Consider the following 15906-nt stretch of genomic DNA (forward strand, 5'->3'; position numbering starts at 1 on the left):
GAAAGTGCTGTCACCTCTGAACGAAAAAAAAGAATCGCTTGCACTCTTCCCGCCATTCGTTGAGATCCCCTCTTCTTTTCACCGTGCAGAGGTCCGACAATTATTTTATTTTTGTCTTAAACATTCGGATTTGGACTACTAGGTGCTATGCTATCTCTTTGAAGCAAATTTATTCGGCGAAAAGTATTTGAGGGTACCGGAGGACTTTGCGAATCTTGATGATTCCAAATGAAATCATTGGGACGTAGCGGCCCCGACTACTCACGCGATACATTTTCGATTGACGTTACCTTACTGACGAAATCGCGTGTTTGTTCGCGCTCAAACGGCGTTTTCATGCCGTACTTGGCCATGTTTTGAGCGCGTGTTACCTGATGGATCATTATCGCGTCAGGAGCCTGTAGATAAACTTTTTTTGGGGAAATCCCTCCGTAATACGAAAACAATTTCTTTCGGAACAGATAGCGACAATCACCACATGCGAGTTTTATTGGAAAAAGAAAGAAGTCGCGAAGCTTGTGGTGACATTGATTCGTCCGATGAAAAAGAAGTCATTGTGCAAACTAGAAAAAAATGGAGAAGAATGTGCTCTAGCTTACTCCCGCATTGGGTGCGAGAAGTGTGGCACACACCTCTGCCTCAACGAAGAAAAGGACTGCTTCAAAGAGTTTCATCTAAAATATACTTGTCTCGTATTGCTTCAAACGACGCATTTCAAGTCCACAAAGTCCCATTGTTTCCAATTGGAATCATTTAATAACTTTTGATTGAAAAGTGTGAGCACAGATTTAATTTTTTAACTACCACGATCATGCACATCTGAAATTGTAAAGACCAATTTTTTACAATGAACAGAATTAATTTGGGCCTGAAAGGGTTAATAACGTTTTGAAAACTAGAGGTATGATTGTTTCACTTGAGAAGACTGCTGTACTTCCTTTTACAATTAAATGCCTCAAAAGATTCCAGCTCGAGCTAGACTCTCAGCGTTTGCAACTTGTGCGACAACATAAGTTCTTGGGTATTATTATAGACAGACGGCTGTAATGTGCTCCCCAAATAAAAGCATTAGAGGAGAAAGTCAACTCCCTAATCAACATTCTTCGTCGATTTGTTGGAGTGAGATGGGGTAGTTCAACCTCTTCTTAATTACGCTTTCACTCGGCGATCATTAGACAAAGAATAGCATACTCTGCCCCTGTACTACATGGAATATCCCGTAATCTAGAGGAAACAATTTAAAGTATAATGGCCAGAATCCTTCGAATATGTTTTGGCGTTCCCCGTGCCGTGCATCTGCCAGTGCTTTGGTAATTGTGAGACCCGCCAACCAACTTTTCATGCACAAAGATTTGCGGAAACTTTCAATTTTTTCGGTTGGCAACACAACACGCTAATCATCCACTATGCCAAGATCTTCAAGGTAAAACCGCTGCACGCATACATGATGACATACGGCGGTGCAAAAACTTACTGCCTGCTTACGAATACTAGCCTGCATGCGCAACTCATCCCCCATGGCAACTTGCAATTCCAGAAATGGCCACTTCAATTCCTGGAGTAGGTGATAAATGTGATATGCCCGTAGTTGTGATAAAGCAATTAACTTTATCACATCTTTGCACTAACTACGTAGATCGCATTCACGTTTACACCGGTGGATCAAGCTGGAAACAAAGCTCTACATCAGCGTTTTATATACCTGCATACCAAGAGAAAGGAGCTTATCAGCTTTGCCAATTTACAACGTCCACAACGGCACAACTTTACGCAATGCTTTCTGCTTTACGTTAGATATGTCAGCAGTCAGGACCTCTTCACTGGATAGTTCTGAGTGATTGGCACGCCTCATTGCTGGGCTTAAATGAAATCAGCTTAAGAAAAACAAACAGCACATTGGCATGCGAAATACAAAAGACATACGCCATAGCGAAAGATCTACAACACGACATAACTTTACAGTGGATTCCAAGTCACTGTGAAATCATAGGAAATGTAATAGCTGATCACATGGCACGTGCAGCTCATCATTTCTTCTGAAGTTTTCTACATATCCTCACCGAGCAATTAGTGGGTAACCAAGCCAGTAATGCGGTGCGAAAATATCAAATGTTACTACCTTGCAACGACGCAATGAGGTAGGGAAATGGATGGTTCTGATGCATCTTAAGAAACATGGGGGCAGACCACAAGAAGCAAGGCGGCAAAATAAAGCACAGCAGCTCAACGATGACGCCGAGGACTGAATAATATGTATAATCGCCTCTCGAAGTAAGCACTACTGCCGCACAGACGTGGAAATTGAGTGCACATCTTAATCATGGCGCTTACACTGCAACATTGCACTATCAATTATCACTGGTTCCTCTAGCAACGAGTGATAGGCGTCGTTTATTGAGCAAGCTATGCGGTAAATTGTCCAAGGAAACTTGGTTCATAAATGATGCGTAGAACTTTCAATTATATAATATTGATCCTGGAATAGAATTCAATATTCCGTTTAAAATTAACCGATCACTTGAAACAACAGTACATAGGCTTCGGCTAGGCGCTGCCTATACTAAATGCTTCCTGTACAGATTAAGATTAAGAAATAGTGCTACATGTTCATGTGAAGAGGCTGAAGAAGACATAGAACACCTGCTTCTACACTGTAAAAAAAAACACGATGCTCCCCGTAAGAAGCTTTCAGAAAAACTACATGGCTTGGATAGACGACCACTATCTATAGGAAAAATTTTGGGTCCATGGCCGACAGAAAAGCTACAAAACATCGCTGCGCGCGCCTGAGTACAATTTTTGGAGGAATAAAAAATATCACAAGAATACTAAGTCAGATATTCGTTATTGTTGGCATTGTAATTATTAACAGGCACTCTTGATTACATGTTTATTGTGTCTTCGTGTACATGTAGCATTTGTGTCTGCGTTCAACACTGTTGTATTTAGAGCGCGGCATTCAAGAGGGACCTAATTCGCAAGTGCCCAACATCATCTTTGTGAACATTTATGCTTTGTGAACTCATGTATTGCGTTCAGTTTTGTGAGTATTTATGTTATGTGAACTCTAGTATGGCGCGAACATTTATTTCTATTGAAGTTAAGACTTACTACGTGAATGTTCGTACATGTGGTTATTAGACCAGTTTTGCGATTTTTGACAACATTCCGAGGACAACTATCATGTAAGAGAAGAGGATTAGCCGGCGGCAATTAGAGGCACCAACCTCTTCTTAAATAGATTTCATAAAAAATTTACCTCATACTCCTCAAATCACGCTTGAAGTAGAGACACTTTTTTTGTTTTTGTGGTTATTCAACAACTGGCAGCTTCTCTGGTGGTCCGATAGGCGCGCAATGTGAATGACGCGGCAATTCGGCGGCAACAAATTCCGAACCACTCACACGCCGAATGTGCCTCAAGAAGTTACCTCATACTCCGCAAATCACGCTTGAAGTAGAGACACTTTTCTTGTTTTTGTGGTTATTCAACAACTGGCAGCTTCTCTGGTGGTCCGATAGGCGCGCAATGTGAATGACGCGGCAATTCGGCGGCAACAAATTCCGAACCACTCACACGCCGAATGTGCCTCAAAAAGTTACCTCATACTCCGCAAATCACGCTTGAAGTAGAGACACTTTTCTTGTTCTTGTGGTTATTCAACAACTGGCAGCTTCTCTGGTGGTCCGATAGGCGCGCAATGTGAATGACGCGGCAATTCGGCGGCAACAAATTCCGAACCACTCACACGCCGAATGTGCAAGTGCGAACGAGCCACAAATATGCGATAGCTCATTGAGAGTGCGATAATTAAGGCACCTCAACAGTTGCGCACGCATGCGTCTGTGGGGGCCTTGTACACTCTCGTTTCTCCAAGTAACGTTGCTATCACTGGTGTATCTCTTACAAAGTTGTGATTTCATGCGAATTTTGAAGCCATTTGCGTACGCTTAACGCACCTCTAGCTTTCTATTAGATAGCTGTGAAGAGGGTAAAATCCACCTTTGTGCTATAAACAATTGTGTGACTGACGTTGGAATAAACCCTCTGCCTAAGAGCACAGTAGCTGAATTCTGTAGCCATCAGGCCACGATCTCACGCATGGTTTTCCTCTGTCTTGCCCTCCATCTGCTGTCAGTTCTGACCACAGTGTGTTGTGCCAAAGTTGCTGTTTTGAAACGTATAGGCGCGTGGTTAGCATGCGAGTGGGCCTCTTCGATTTGTCCTCCCAGACCGTCCATAACTGCCCGAGGCACTGCACACACAACGGTGATTGGCTGAAAGCAACGCCTCATCAGCTTGGGACTGTTAGGCACGGATAATTCCAGGAGCCCAGTTTCACACATTTTATCATCCTCACAGCTGGCGCTTAGAAAGACTGCGTTAGAGTACAATGCCTCTGGATCAGCCTACTTCTTTCGCCAGATGGATACCTTAAAATCGAGTGCAGTCCAGTCATATTGCCATCGCACAAAAAACCTCTGATGGTCAAAATAAATTTGGAGCCCTCCACTACACGCCCCACACAACCCAATGTGTAATTTTGGAACGTACAAACCCACGACTTACTGATTTTACTGCGACAGCTGTAAGGTGCTCGAAATTGAATTTGCCTTTGCCTTAATGGGTCCCTGAAACGGTTCGGACAAATTTTGTAGACGCGTAGGGTACAGCTACAGTAAAACATTCGCGTCACAATTTAAGTGAAGCGTCTCATATTAAGAGAGCTACGGACGATTACAAGTTACTCTCCTCCCTAGCCATGCATTTTCTCCTCAGCTCGTTCGCCGAGTGATCAGGGCTAAGCTCCGCCTTCGCTGGCTCTACGTCACGTTGTGACGTGTTTTCGCCTATTTCCGGTTGTCTTGGAGCCAGCGCGCGAAGGCTTTCCAACCTCTTCGCTAGCCGCCCGGCCGTTGATCCCAAGCGACAGCGATCAAGCAGCGTGCGTTGCGAGCGTTCTGCCGCAGCGCCGAGCGTGTCCAGTATTCCGTTAAGCACAGGCGAGCTGGGTATACTGACGGATAGCCAGAGGCGTAAACTAAAGCCCCTCTATATCGCTGTGATGAAGGAGCTTCGTAGACGTACGTGAGCGGCCTGATCGGCATGCGCGGTCCAGCCATCTGGTGGCGCAGAGCTTAACCAGCCAAATGCAGAGCTAATATTACTGTAACCAAGTGTAAAACATTCTAACCATGACAACCTGTTCAAGATTACGCTCCTGCCGAAAATTTGAGCGAGCAGTAAAGTAGAAGAAACTTGGTTACTGCTATATTAGCTGTGTGTTTGGTTGAACTTTGTGTCGCCAGGTGGCTGCACCGTGCAAGCAGTTCACTTTTGCGCCTCCGTTCATCACGTAAAACGTGGTAAAGTGGCCAGTACACTTGCGCTTACATTTACCTGAATACCGGACACATTAAACTCTATTGTGGCAAACGTTCGACGTGAAGCGACGGCCACAAATCCGTAGATGCTGGCGCCGTTTGGATTGGTTAGAATACCGAAAGTCCCATGCGCTGCAGCCACTCCGCTCGTCTGCTGCATTGCAGCGGGGCACGATGTCGCAGCTTGACATGTCGCCGATCGTTACGTTTGCAGCCCACAACGCAACATGGGGAGCCATGGTGCTCGCGAAAAGGAAGAACAATATCAAGACTGACCGCGCAGCTCTCGTCAACACGGAGCACGTTTTAACACAAGCAGACACTTGCTGTGGGCCGGAAGTGCTTTTAGTGTAGTGATGCATGTCCTTGTCCATCCTCTTTCTGTTACTTTCTTTCTATAGAAACAAACTAACTAACATCTAAACTATTACGAAAACATTTTTTTTCACCACAATGTTGGAAAAATTATCGATGACGCACCCTGGGCAGCCAATCGGATAGCTGGCCCAGTGACGTGTTATGGGCAAATCACGTCCCTTGGGCGCAAAACTCAGCCAATTGGCGTGCTGCGATCAATGGCGATGTACCTTTTTAAAATCTTATAATAAATTACACGCTTTACGTGGAGCGCTTAGATGCCTCAATTATTGATCAGAAGGACCTACTCTAACTACTCAGTACATTTGTACAAAACCGTCAAAATCGTTTCAGGGTCCCCTTAACGTCCGTCTCTTCATTCTGTTACGCTGACGACGACCGTTGCCATCATCGGCGACACACAACGACAATTCGCGTCATCGTTAGGCCAGCTCGTCTTCTTCAGCTTCGCAATTTCCTCAGCGTGAAGGAAAAAAAGACTTCTCCACAGAAAAGTTGAAGTCCTCTTTACTAAATTCTGCTGTCGAAATCCTACATTAAACTATTATCTGAATCAATGTGGCCTGGCGCCCTCCTCCTTGTGCTCATACTGTGGTGAAAACGAGACAGTAGAACACTTCTTTCTGTTATGCCACCGTTTTTCCTCATTAATAAAGCACACTTTAGAAGGGAAATTTCATAGTACTGTACTGAATATTACGATTCCCGATATTGTTTTTTTTTTTTGCGAGCATCTTCTCTCGGACATTGGCATAGGGTTATCTGTGCAGCCGTTGGGGGTATAAAACTTAAACAGGACGATTTCCTTCATAATTTCCTCAATTTTATCTGATTTCATTCCTATAGCCATTCAAATTTCTCAATAGTGACTCCTTTAGACTCGGATAATCTGTTTCTTAAATCACCCGATTCTTGGCCAATCTCCCCTACTGAGTATGAACCACTCTCGAAGGCAAGCAAACAAGCAAGCAACCGCCTTCATGGGGTATGAACCTATTATGCCGGCGAAGCAATCTGCATTCGGGCCACTTGGGCTAACTCGGCCATCACGCAAAGGCACTGGTCGTCATATCGAGTGGAAAGGTTTGCGCTCTGCCCAGACTCTGAGAGCAGTGGCATCTGCGCATCTATTTCGGGGGCCAGGAAGCAGCAGGATGTAGTGGGCAAGGAATATATTACGTGCATCGCACATAAAATTGTATTCACAAGGTGGTGGGGTGAAAGTGTGCAATTCTTCGTTGTCATACTCGGGAAAAAATGGCGGCGGGATAGTAAAGACGTACAGAACAATGATAATGATCAGCGTAAACATGGTGCATCAAATCAGCGCCAGTGCATACCTGTTATCATCAGCTGCTCGTGTGCGACTTGCAATTATATTCCCTTCTCTCATGTTAAAGGGATACGGACACAAATTCAGAAAAGTTTACGAAAATGCTGAAAACGAATCCTCAGTGTGTCATTACACAGAAAAGAAGTAGTCACTTAGCACATTTTTGAGCCGATGGCTTTATTTTTGGCGTTTTTCTGAGCGCGCGCCTCGCCGCCCGACCCGCGGGAGTTGGAAGGCGTGACGTCACGACGCCCTCATCAGACAGCCGGCCGGCCGGCCGCGGTCATTCGAAGCGCGCCGACGCCTCCATTGCGAGCATGGATTCGAGTTCTGGTGCCTCTACCAGCGATGAGTACAAGTCTGAAGACGAGGACCATTCCAACTTGGCAAGAAATAGCGCATTTTCTCGCATATAACCTGCACCAAAAATTGAAAAAAAAATTGCTTGAAAAGTGGGGGTGCAGGTAATCTGCGAATATTCTCGAAGGGAGGGGGTGGGGGTCGGCTTCACGGCAACGCGCGGCCTGCTTTACAGAGTCCGCATTGTACGCATGACTATTGAAATCGACGTGTGTTCAGCCAATAAGAGGCCAACACAGGTTATAGCCAGATCCACATCCATAGTCTGGTTAGACGCTTTTCGCCATGGAGGACTTTTCGCACAGTTTTGCAACCAGTCAGGTGCCGTTTCTTGGACGCACAGTTGGCCAGCCTTGTTTCAGCATCAAGAGTGTGTCTCGGCGGCAGTCTTTAATAGTGCTTCAAAAATGTGCCATAAGGAACAGCTTAGATGGTTCCGAAGACGATTACGTCTTTGAGTGCGGCGATGAAGCCTTGGATGGCAGCAGTGAATCAGACAGCACTGGCAATTTGCGGCGGTCGTTTTGAAATAAATGTGTTTTGAAAACGAAATGACGACTGCGCGTAGTTGGAACTTTCTAGTCCTCATTTTTTCGGATAAGCGTGCGGGCTATATGCGAGGTTATTTTTTTTCTTTTTCGTGGAGTTCAAAGTTAGGGGTGCGGCTCATATGCAAGGGCGGGTTATACGCTCGAAAATACGGTATTACCGCTTACGGTTACGAGCCTTCTGCGTCAAACGACGAAGAAGAGCAGGAGGCCGTGGAAGTGCCGGTCAGGCTTTCGCGAACCGTAGCGCGAAGATTTCTCTCTGCACCAGACACTTGTGCAAGAAATATTTGTGATTTCCTCTGTAAACTTGCTTTTTCAAGAGCACACGTAGGCGAGACAGCAGCGTGGTACTTCAGCACTGCGTGGCCAGATGACTCAACAGTAGTTTATGCCGTCGGCTTGAGCAACTGCTGTGAGGTATCAGTACCTCCGAGACTCTCACTTCCACTTCGCCAGCCGACCGACAGATTTGCAGCACCTGTCTGGCGTTCTATCCAGTTTTTTCTGATTTTAGCGTGTGGAGAAGCACAGCTGTATGTCTGTCGGATCTCGTGAGTTGCGCTAGCTAGCCAGGTATTGTTTTACTATGCTTTGCCAACATTTTTAAAGACATTACTGCCTTCGTGCCCAGCCTCGGGCTTCTCGCCCCAGCCTCGCCCGCGCACTGCTCAAGAAGGCTACAAGTGAACGAAAACAGTACCGACATCCTTTCGCCTCCTCTTTTTAAACGCGCCGCTGATCATTTCTGCCTTGCGTTTTCGTAAGAAGACCGATGGCACAGCGCCAGACTGTATGCGTTGCCTTTTGAGCATCATGCCGAGGGTTTTCAGCACAACCGGGCTGGTCACATGATCATTGTCGACGCGCTGCCCACGGGAAGCGCTTCTCATCAACACCACGGTTTCACACGCGACTTCTCGAGGTCATCGAGTCTCTCTTCATGTCGGTCTACTTACGCCGCAGCACACCGGCTTAGTTAATCAGCTCATGTTTACTACAATTCATATTGCTACCAAAGCCGCTCACCTTACTTCGTATGACATTGCTGTGTTGCTGTCGCATTCATTGCTTCGCCCTTAGGGCGAAACTGTGACATTTTTTAGAGGTCTTCAGGCTGGGCGTGATTGCTGACAGGCAGGTATCCAAAGTTTACGCACCTTCTCGTCTCTAGAGAACGTGTGCCACGGCGTGTCACGACCGACGATGCTGTTATAACACCAATGTCTGGGCATTTCCTTCCGCCACGACGACCGCGGGAAGGCGCATGTAAGACGCACCACCTGCGTGTAGCGCCGACGCTGATAATAGAGAGCTTTAGATTAGGGGGACGCGACCGTTGGGGCCCCATAATATAACACTCGCTAATGTTTCGGACGGACCACGTGCGCAGATCGCCGAAAGGGGTTAACCAAACCCTGCAAGGGTCCGGCACCCCCGGAAACACTGCGACGGCTGTGGCTGACCTTGGCCGCGCGCGCGCGCGTGCGGGTGGGATTAATGACGTCAAATTTCAGCTTGTGCCGGCGGCAGCTTGGAGGCAAGGTGCAACAGAAAATCGCAAAAAAAAAACATGTTTCTCGTTCTTTCTTTCAAAGCAGCTTGTCGTATTCGTCATTTTCAACGTTCAACTTTTGTTCCAACAAAAAAAGCACACGCCAACTTTTGTGTCCATATCCCTTTAAAACAGACCCTGTCTCCCCACGGCCATATATATGTACGGACCGCAAGAAATCAGTATTCTTTGTATCCTGATCTTGTGCCGGTCGTCTTTCCGGTCCAAACACATGACACGTACTCACACACGTCGAAAATAAGGTAGTTGGCGCAAAGCAATGTCAAAAGCATCGGAGACATCAATGCCAACAGCAACGTCACGGAGACAATGTAACGTAGTTTACCCAATACCTCCCAGGATCCACAGCCTCCAAGTGGCTTATGTATGAGCACTGAGAACTTACCGGGAAAATGAAATCTATGAAATATTCTAGGTGTCACTGTGTCTTTCGCTGATGACATCATTTGTAGAAGATTTAGCCTCAGAGTTGATTACTCTCAAGGCGCGGACATTCGAAATGGCCCATCGATCCTGAAAAGCAAGAAGCCTTTAACACAACAACAGCCTGCTCATCATGCTGCCCTGAATATTGATTTACAGAAAAGCAAATATAAAAATGGTGCAAGGAAAGGTAAGATTTTAAGGTCATCTGAAATGACAAGCCGCACTTACATCGGGCGGGTATGTATGTGGCCGTTGTGCTTGTGAACGGTGGAAGCCAACAAAAAAATGCCACAGTTTCAAAGAAGTTTAAACACTGACCACAGCCTGACCTCACAGGGAAACACCGGAAGAATCAAAAATAAACATAGACCACCAAGATTATCTCGACCAAATATACTCAAAGTGTAAAATGTTGAACCACCTCAAACAAACAAAAAATTCAGGGGGATTAGCACACAGCGTTGCACCGAAAGCTGCGAATCAAATGCTCCATAAAGCTGTACATTTTAGCAAAATATTTATCCTGTTCAAACCTGGGATGTCTTATAGTGCCAAATTCGGACCGTTAACGTAGTGCAAATTCCCCAATAGGAATTACTCTTAGGCAAGCAAAGTTGCCTGTAAAATAGTATACCAAATACTTAATTTTCGTTTTCAAATTCTCACTTGAAACTAATGGTACATTCAACTGGTTACCCTCGAGCTATCTAGAGCACTCTAGAGTGCTCTCGTGGTGCGGTTTACATTCGGCTGGCTGAAATCGAGCAGTTTAAACACACTGGCCTGGTTTATTCCGAGCACCGCGCTCCAACCCAGAGTGCTGTTAGGCGCGTCCACCTTAGAGCTGGGAGCGCGACCGAGATCCGACAGAATCCCGATCACGTAGCAACTTCGATTGCCTTGGAGCCCCTTGGTCGTTCAGCTGGGGCTCCAATTTTCTTCTTCCTTCTCCGGCTCCAATTTCGAAAGAGCTCCGCATAGATGTCAACTGAGTTGGAAAGCTGTAGGAACCAGTCTAATGGCATCACGTTACAGTTTTTGTACGAGAGCTTCTTTTAGCACGCATAAACCACCTAACCGCTGTGTTCTTGTATTGATCCCCGTAGTGAATAAACGCAGTTGTTTAAGGAAAGAGAAAGCAAAAGAAAAAGAAATTGCGCCAGAGCTCATCTCCCGATGACCTATAAATCAATCAATCAATCAATCAATCAATCAATCAATAAACTTTATTTCATGGACAGAAACTGCATATACAGCTATTATTTGTACCGACAGCCTAAAGTGTCTAGGGGCCGGTCCAATGCATTGCGCAATAAAGAAAGTAAAGTTGAGCAAAGAGGATACAAAAAGAAAAAAATGATCATATACATTTACGTATACGTTTACTATTATAATATAACGGTACTTATTAAAAGAAAGACAAAGAAAATCAAATCAAACAATTTCAACTAACATGGCCACATGTTTACATATCTCGAATTGATAAAAAAATGACATGCATGCTATGCTGAAATTACGTGCAGTTTTATTCTCGAGGGAGATGATGTGCGTTATTTTAGCTCCATTAAATTATATTAGCATTTCGCCATAAACATTATGGCATTTTGGCAGATTGAATATAACGTTTGAAGCATATCGCGTATTGCGTATAGGATTCGGAAAAAAAAATGCCAGGCCTGTGCGGCACACGCAGCACCGTCACAGCGTAAGCTAGACGAGCGTTTCGACAGTACTACCTAGTAATTTGAGTGAATGCGTCAGGAACGCGCTTGGGACGCCGTCGCGCGTGCAAGCCGACGCGTTCCATCGCCGATGGCTAGCGCCTTTCGGCCCAGCTATGGTGGCTAGAAGGGGAGGTGGCCGCTTCGCAGCCTGCAGCGAACGGCGGAGCGTGTATCACTTGTTCATGCCAACGAGAGGTGGCGCACGCGTCGCTTTTTAGATCTCTCTCTCCGGGTAGAAGCGCAGCACGTACGCCTCTGCTGCTACGATCGTGTTGTCCTCGGCAAAATTTTGAAGTGTTCTCATGGCGTAAATAACGATTGAGAAACCTGTGAAGCGCCAGACACACTGTTTCGCACCCGGATGCCCGACCGAGTGCATGTCAGCCAGAAAGGCAGGTGTCAAAAAGTCTGTTTTTACCGTGCCGAACAACGAGGACTGGCTGAAGGCATGGCAGCGGGCCGTTCCACGTGGAGAAAAGCTTCTTGATCGGACTTCAGTTCTGTGCGAATTGCACTTCGAACAACGGTTCATTGTGAGAGACTACACGCATATCGTGAATGGAGAAGAAGTTAATCAATTAAATTATGGGGTTTTATGTGCCAAAACCAGTTCTGATTATGAGGCACGCCGTAATGGGGGACTCCGGAAATTTGGACCACCTGGAGTTCTTTAACGTGCACCTAAATCTAAGAACACGGGTGTTTTCGCATTTCGCCCCCATCGAAATGCGGCCGCTGTGATGGAGAAGAAGTGAAGATTCCTCGCGTCCGCCCATGCCTTACCGAGGACGCAATACCGACGATCTTTCCGAACACGCCGTGTTATCTCTCGAAAAAACTTCCTCAGAAGCGGCAGTCCACAACATCGCGAGGAGAAGTTTTCGGCAAGAAAAGTAAAACGAACGACGATAATGAACCACCTTCGATGGAGAACGACAGCACTTAGGATGTGACAGCGGACGGTGCACCTGTTTCCTGCGCGTGTAGCGTGGAAAGACTGTATCACGTGAAAGGCGAGAAGCTTCCTAGTAAATACTGGCCTAGGTGCCTACTTGCGGATGCCCCGAAGGCTGTCCCGTTTACTGTTTGTCCGCAAGCCGATGAAAGTCTGTGCTTTAAGAAACTTGTGTTGTGTTCGGCAGATGACACTTGCTACCACTGTGCTGTGTTTGTACAAGGAGTCACTGTGAAGAAACTGGATGTGTTTGATGCGAAATCTGTAGAGAGCCTGCTCCATTCTGTCAATGAGATGAATGTGTGCTCCTGGTTTGAGCAAAGCGCTATTCCTTGGGAGCAACGCCAGAGCTCCACTCAATCAAAGCACAGAGTACATGGAAATAAATTGCACAGCAAAAACTGCTCAGGGATTTCTCAAGATCAAAGGCCCTGTATCCACTGCAGATATTTAAGGAGGCAGCTTTTGAACCAAGCGTCCTACAGGAAGAGAAAAGCGAGAGTGGCCACTGGTTTGCATACTACGAAGAAACTGATTAAACGGAGAAGGCAGTTGAGGCGGCAAAAGGGAAAAGTTAATCAACTAGAAACATTGCTTGCGAAGATTAAGGAAGTTAATTCTGCCCTTCCTGCGTGAAACCTTGAGAAATGTCTGTCTGAGCTGCCTGAGAAGCAGCGGCAGCAAATACAAACATGCTTTGAAGCATCGAAAAGGAAATGTACACGGGGAATGAAGTACAGTGGTGAGTGGCTTCTCGACTGCATTATAATGAGGATGAAAAGTCCAAAGTTATATGAGCATATTCGAAAGCACAAAATAATGGTTCTGCCCAGCAAGAACTGTTTGAACAAATATGTAAGAAACTATAAAGCAACTTTGGGTTCAATGAAAGTGTCTTTGCTGCCATCGAAGAAAAAACCAAAACTATGGATGAGTTTCAGAGGCACGGAAGTCGCTTGATTGATGAGATGAATCTTTCAGAAGCCTCAAAGTGACAAGCAGTGGACTTATTGAAGGCTTCGTTGATTTGGGCAAGTACACTTCTCTGGACCAAAGCACACAGACATGTGATCACGGTCTGGTAGTGTTGTACCAGCCATTTTCAGGCAACTTTCAGCAGATCCTGGGAGTCTTTGGGTCCCATAGAAACGTTAAGGCAGATGTGCTTGCAAAGATCATAGTTGATGCGACACTAGCTGCTGAGAAATCTGGACATTTTGTGGATTTTGTGACCACAGATGGCGCATCCTGGAATAGAAATATGTGGCGACAGTTCGGCATCAAAGGAACTTCAAAGTCAATTGTCTGTAAAGTAAAGCACCCTGCAGATAACAGCAGAAGCCTGCACTTGTTATCAGACTTTCCGCATCTCGTGAAGTGCACCCGCAACAGCGTTGTGTCAACGGGTCTCCAGGTGCCTGAAGGAAGGGTCAGGATAGATGTGAAAGAGGCGTGGAAGTGTGACAATAGCAATATTGTGCGACTCAAAGCAATGCCTCGTGTAACAAGAGTTGTCATCGAACCGAATGGGTTCGAAAAAATGAAAGTAAACTATGCTTTCACTTTTTTCAGTGATGAGATAATCAGATGCTTGTATGCATATAGGGAAGATATTGAGAGAATATGTGGCACCGGCTCCAGCAAGGATACTACATGTTTTATCAGAAGAATGGCTAAGCTGATTGCAGCCATGACTTTTCGCTGTAGCCGTGATCAGGGGCGGATCCAGGTTTTTTCTGAGGGGGGGGGGGTCAGCTTCTGTCAATGATGACGATGATGATGAGGATGATGATGATGGTAGCCTTTATCATTTACCGAAATTCACCGTTTCTGCTCACGATAAACCCGCCTTTTATACGGCTAGAGCCCACCGTGGTGGCTCAGTCAGCTCTGGCGCTGCTGAGCACGAGATCGCATGATCGAATCCCGGCCACATTTCGATAGAGGCGAAATGCAAAAACGCCCGTGTGCTTGCGTTATAGTGCACGTTAAAGAACCCCAGGTGGTCAAAATTAATCTGGAGTCTTCCACTACGGCGTGCCTCATAATCAGAACTGCTTTTGGCACGTTAAACCCCAGAAAGAGGAAGAAGCCCTATAGAGAAGCCTGGTATCGGTTTCTCCGAGCTTATAGGAAAAGGACGTTACCCAATACAGCCATGTGCTTGGCGGCTGTGCCTGATAATACAGGTTGTTCAAAACTAAGCTTTATGGTTTTCTTAAAATTAGGCGCTGGGAGGCACGCGAAGACCACCTGTGCAAATAAGTTATGTGGCCAGGGGGGGCACAAAGTGAGATGATAATTATCGCTGTGAGCAGCCCAATTAACTAAAATTGAATAATTATTTTTTGCCGACTGCAGTAAGTGGGTATGTTTGTATTGAAAACTTAGAGGCAGTCGTGTTTATACACAGTATCAGTCGGAAAAATTATTCTTGCGGGTTCGTGCTCCGAGATATCAGACTCCAAATTTCAATTGTACTGCGCAGAGTTATCGACTCGACGCGAGAGCGGTTTATGCTTTGCGTTGCTGGGGAAAGGAGGCATTTTGAACATTTTTAGGGCATTGACATCTTGATGGGTGAAGTGTTGTCATGAGATTTGTGCATGACAACACCAAAGTTAAAGCGGCAGTATGAAATATTCGTTAGCATAGCTAAAAAGATTTCTGCTGTTGATGGTGCAGTTGTTGCTTTTGATTTCAATAAAACTTACAATACTTGGAAATCAGCAGTCACTTTATTTGCGTAGCCCAAACAAGGACCATGCCCGGTCGTCTAGTCACCATTACGCACGCGCACTGCGCTCCGGCTTCTGCGCTCGCGCCATTATCTCGGTATGGCAGCTGCCACCATCTTTACAGGCTGCGCTGTCGCGTGTTACGACAGCGGTTACGGGTTCTTCGATTTTTTTTTCGCCAGCCCTGAGGGGAAGGGGGGCAGTTATTATCTTTGCTAATGCCTCCGCCACTTTGTCAGACTAAACGCCGCACTCAACAGCCGCGTCACATCAGGGAGGAGCTTTGCGCCGATCCTCACTCTCTTGCATGCGTAATCATGCGAATGACAATTAAAATTTGGAGTTGGATATCTCGGAGCATAGACATGCTAGAAGAATTCTTCCAAGTGAAACTGTGTAGAAACACGACTGCCTCTAACTTTTGAATACAAACATACACTTACTGCAGTCAATAAAAAGTTTATTATTCAATTTTAGTTAATT

Source organism: Dermacentor silvarum, chromosome 5 (assembly GCF_013339745.2).
Source record: "Dermacentor silvarum isolate Dsil-2018 chromosome 5, BIME_Dsil_1.4, whole genome shotgun sequence".
NCBI lineage: Eukaryota > Metazoa > Arthropoda > Arachnida > Ixodida > Ixodidae > Dermacentor > Dermacentor silvarum.